Source organism: Egretta garzetta, unplaced genomic scaffold (genome assembly GCF_000687185.1).
Source record: "Egretta garzetta isolate BGI_Z169 unplaced genomic scaffold, ASM68718v1 scaffold786, whole genome shotgun sequence".
Taxonomy (NCBI): domain Eukaryota; kingdom Metazoa; phylum Chordata; class Aves; order Pelecaniformes; family Ardeidae; genus Egretta; species Egretta garzetta.
The window spans coordinates 67,408-72,546 of NW_009259991.1; positions in this window are offsets into that span (position 1 = coordinate 67,408).

Sequence of the window (5,139 nt, forward strand, 5' to 3'; positions counted from 1 at the left end):
GTGCCATGCCGTGCCGTGCCACACCGTACCATGCCGTGCCACTGTGTGCCATGCCACACCGCGCTGTGCCGTGCCACACCGTACCATGCTGTGCCACACCGCGCCGTGCCGTGCCATGCTGTACCATGCTGTGCCACTCTGTGCTGTGCCATGCCACGCCACGCCGTGCTGTGCCATGGGACCTGCAGCTGGCTCCCACTGCGGGCTGGACCCCGACCTGGGGAGGTGCTGCTGCCGCTGCGGTCCCTTTCCGGACGCGTTTCTGTTCCCTCTCCACAAGCTGTGCAGCTGCCTCCTTCCAGTGCCGATTTCCCGCGAGGAGGGACGCCGCAGCCTTGGGGAGCATGCTGTGGCCCCCGGCACCGCCCTTCCCAGCGTGAGTGGCACAGCGAGGTGTCAGTGGCAGAGGCGCAGGGGGAGCTGAGCAGTGCTGGCACACAGTTCCCTGCAGAATCCTGCTGGAAGGGCTTCTCAGCCTGCACCAGAGCCTGCGCTGCAGCTCCCTGCCTCGGGCAGGATTTGGGGTTTGGCCAGGGAGACCTCGGATGTCAAAGGCGTTTAAAGATGGAGAGAACGTTGTAGTGGGGTGCGTGTTTGCTCTGATGACTTCAGTACAAGGCAAAGGGGGTTATGAGCGTAGGGATCCAGACCTGCCTTCCTAAATGCTTTAGTGCCTGGAGCTCTGGAATTTTGCGGTGGGCTCTCCAGGCGGCAGAGAGCTGGTGTGCACGCTCCAACACCACCTGTAGCACTGGGAAGCTGGAACGTAGCTGTGGGCAGAGGGTGGAGGGGACTCAGCTCTTGAAGCACAGCTCGCTGTCGCTCTGAGCAGCCCAGCAATATTTAGAATCATAGAATCATAAAATCACTTTGGTTGGAAAAGCCCTTTAAGATCATAGAGTCCAACCTTTAACCGCACCCTGCCATCCCTTCACTAAACCCTGTCCCTAAGCACCTCATCTGTCCTTCTTTTAAATCCCTCCAGGGATGGGGACTCGACCACCTCCCTGGGCAGCCCATTCCAGAGCCTGACAACCCCTTCCGTGAAGAAGTTTTTCCTAATGTCTAGCCTAAACCTGCCCTGGCGCAGCTTTAAACCATTCCCCCTCGTCCTAGCATCTGTTACCAGGGAGAAGAGGCCAACCCCCCACCTCGCTCCCCCGTCCTCTCAGGCAGTTGTAGAGGGCGCTCAGGGCTCCCCTCAGCCTCCTATTTAATGTGATGCCAGCTCTGCCTGGATGCTTACGTGAGTCTGGCTGCCTGCTCAGGGAAGGGCCAGCGCTGGGTCCACCCCAGCTCCCCCAGGGACCAGCTCTTCCCCAGCCTCTCCTCCAGGGCGGGTGCCCCAGCCCTAGGCGTCCTCATTCCCTCCACGAAGCCTCCCCGCGTGCTGTCCCCGAGTGTTCTGTTGGTGGGTTGGTGGTTGTACTCGCTCCTGGGAGCGCTCTGCCTCCCGCCTCCATGGCCCCGTGCTGTTCCTTCCCACCTCGTCCCTGGCACAGCACAGAAGCAAACCGCATCAAGAGAGGCACGAAGAGATCGGGCGGAGGCGTGAGCGGCCATGGCGTCTGCTCCTGCTGGTGCCAGGCAATGTTGTGGTGCTCTGATCGTACCGCGATTGCAGGCGCGAGCAGCGTCAGGCAGTGAACGCCAGGGTTATCAGGTCTGGTGGTGTGGCGTTACCAGTGCTACCAGTCTGGTGCCAGCCTTGGGCATCCCCAGGGGAGGTTCCCAGCAGTGCTTCCTGCTACGCCTCCACCAAAGCAATCTCTCAGGAGCCACCCCAGCCCCTTCCTTGGTACCGGACCATCTGCGGATGGGGAGCAGAGAGCAGGATGTTCCCCTTCCCCTTACAGCCCTCCGTAACTCGTGATGCCACGATGTGATGCTCTTCCTGGCCATGGTGCTTGGATGACACTCAGCCGTTCCTCTTTGTTTTAGAAGGGTTGATATCACAAAGCCCCCCCAAAACATAGTTATGAGCCGAAGTATTTAGGAGAAAGACCATAAATAGCAAACACAAGCAATAATTATGCGTTTCTGAGGAACGTCTTGTTTGTGCCTCAGCCCGACAATTAATGAAGGTGGCCGCACTACTTAAAGATGCAGCCTGGTGCATCCGAATGGCGCGACGGCCGCATAACCGATGGTGAGCAGAGGAAGGGCTGGTGTTACAGAGCATGAGGCAGGGCTGACGGTGAGCAGACCGGAGCAGTAAGACACAAGCAGCAGCTCCGTTGGCGGCAGAAGGCCGTGAGGAGCTTTAGCAGGAGCAGGGACGTGTTCACCTGCGGTGCTGGCCGATGGCTGGATAAAACGGACCGGTTGCCAGCAGCCGTGTGGTAGAAGCGTCTCTGCCCTGCACCTGGGGGGGTGAAACGCAACCCCTCGGACGGCTGTTCGGTGCTAGCAGCAGCTTCCAAAACCAGGTGTTTTGGATTCATGGCTTTGGGTGGCTTGCGCCCAGGAGCCCCGGGGGAGCGGGCTGCGGAGCTGCTGCTCAGGGTCCCCTCGCTGGCTCCCGTGCGACTGGAGCGGGCCGATGGTGTGCCAGCCTCAAACGGGGCAAGCGGGATGAGTCAGGCTGTTTGTGATAGAGCTGGCCCGATCCCGATCCCTGGGAAAGCAGCGGAGGGGCTGACAAAAGCTGAATGAATGAGGAATTAAAGGAGGGAGAGTGAGTACCAAGCAGCATCATTCGGTGGGAGCTGTGCTGATAACAACTCCTGAGCGGTGTGATTAGGTACAGGTGCTGATGATCAGGTAATACCTTCAGGCTTCGTTAGGGTGCTTGGTTTAGGCCAGAGGGGCCTTCTGAAGAAGGAACCAGAAGGGTCTGTGGTCAACAGGAGCCGTGTAGGATGGGTTGGGGACGGGGAGCGTGCTGCTGTACTGGAGTGGCTGGGATTGCCGTGGGCCCTGGGGTGTCCCTGCTTCACCTGCAGCATTTAGCATTTGTATTGATTGCTGGGAAAAAATAGGCAAGAATTGTGGCTGAATTAAAGGTTTTGTGAAGTGACAGAAGCGGGAGGGATCCAGGCAGCGGGGTGGGCGAGTGAGGGGCAGTGCTGGCGAGGCCGGGGCTGGGGGCTGGAGGAGTTGCCCTCTCGTCGCTGGAAAATGTGTTTCCAGCCCAGCCCTGGGCGTTCCTGCCGGGACGGTGCCTGGTTCTGCGGTGTCTACAGCGGAAGAAAAGCCTTGGGGGTGTAGGGAGGGTTCAGACTGACTCGTGCATCAATGGCCGCCTGCGGGAGGTGCCCGTAGACGGGGACTTGCGTAGCCCTGCTCTATCACAGGGGCTGCCCAGAGCTTGCTGGGCCAGACTTGGAAATACCTCTAAGGGAGCAGGATTTTGACGGAGGTCCCTTCGTTTTGCAGGCAAAAGGGTGATGAGAGGCTGAAGGTGAGAGGTGCCACCTGTAAATGAGGCACGTGTTTTGAAGAGGTGAGAGCAGTGATTCGGGGGCGAGGGGGGCGTATGAAGGCTGTCGCATCTCGCCAGTCCCTGGAGTGGGGCAGTGGGAGGTAAGCGGGCAGAGGGTGTCCCACGTGCTGCCAGTCGCATGGGTCCCAGGGGTGTTTTGGGTGGTCGGGCACCAGCAACGCAGGGGGTGTGTGGACAAAGAGGGGTCTCAAATGGGGTGTTCTTAATAAGTCAGCAGATTTGGCTGGGAGGCCCTGTGGTCGTGGGGCAGGCACCGGCCTGGAGAAGGGGATTCAGGCACAGGGGTCTCCCAGAAGACGTGGGTATCAGGGGCTGGCTCTGGGCAGAGCATCCATGAATGCTCCTTTCGGCATGCCTCGCAGGGTGGTGGTCTGTGATGGAGCCGCTGTTCCTGCTCTGTCGCCGAGGCGTGGGGCGATGCTGCTCCGCCGAGGGAGTGAGAGCTGTTTGCAGCCTGGTGGGGCTGGAGGGAGATGGCGGCGAGCACTGGTGCTGCTGGGCTGCGCAGAGCGGCAGAGCTGGCCAGGGCAGATGCTCCTGGGGGAGCCGTCTTTCCTGAACAGCCTCGTGCTCCCAGGGCGCTCGGAAGGAGATGGCGCTGATCCCTCTCTGGTGCTGCCCCAGGGATCCTGCAGGCGGGATCTCTGCTGTGCCCGAGCAGCAATTGCACTGCAGCTGCAGCTCTGGGTTTGCACAGCCCAGCGCTGCTGGAGGGGAGGAGGGGAGATGTCCTCCTCCCGGGCCGGTGGGTGCCCTCTCTGCCTGCCCTCGCTGGTTCTGGGCCGAGGAGACGCAACCCTTCAACTCTGGGGTGAAGGAGGGGCGGATGGACGGATGGACGGACACCCTTCTGTCCTGCACCAGCACAGAGCCTCTCAGTCACCCGCTGCTCTGCAGCGAACGAGGGAAACCTCGCGCGGGTCTGCGTGCTGGGGACAGGCTGGTGACGGCTCTTTGTGCAGAGTGCTCCTTGCTGGCCCAAAGGATGGTTTGGGATGGCTGGTTGTCCCGCGGCCCCTGGCTCCCCCCGGCAGCTCTGCTCTGAAGCAGTCTGCCTCATCCTCCCAGCTGAAGAGCAGGCGGTTTCGGGGCGGTGAGAGGCGCCCAAAGCTCTCACCCCCTGCCCCGACCGCACGGGAAGTTCACATCGGTGCCGGTGTGGTTGAAGTCTTCCTCTGAGCGTCTCTGTGGTCAGGCAGCGGGGACTCGTCAGGCTCCGCTGGGACTCAGCGTCGGCGGGGGGGTGCTGAGAGCGGCGAGGGTCAGCGTGGCGGGGAGAGTGGGATGGGGCAGGGCGATGTGGGGGCCGCTCCCTCCTGGGGGACTGTGGGGTGGGATGTGGCACAAGCTCCCTTTTGGGAGGATGAGCCATCCGCACATCCGCAGGCTGAGGTGTTTGTGGTTGCAGCGGAGCCGCTGGGGGCTGTGAGAACGTGGGAGCTCAGGTGGGAGGCCGGCACCTTCTGCTGCGTGTGGCTTGGGCGTTGTTTTTTCTTTTTTTTCCCTCTGTCTGTGGTTGATGGTTTGGTCTTTGTGCAGAGACCTTGGGGAGAAACCCGAGAAGCCCGCGTTTGCCGGCGCTCCTCGCCGGGGTGCCGGTGCGTTCAGCGGCGCGCATGGATGGAGGCAGGCACGTGGTGAGGCTGCTCGAGGGGTCGCCTTCCCGTAGCCTCCTGCCCGCCGAACGTGTGGCT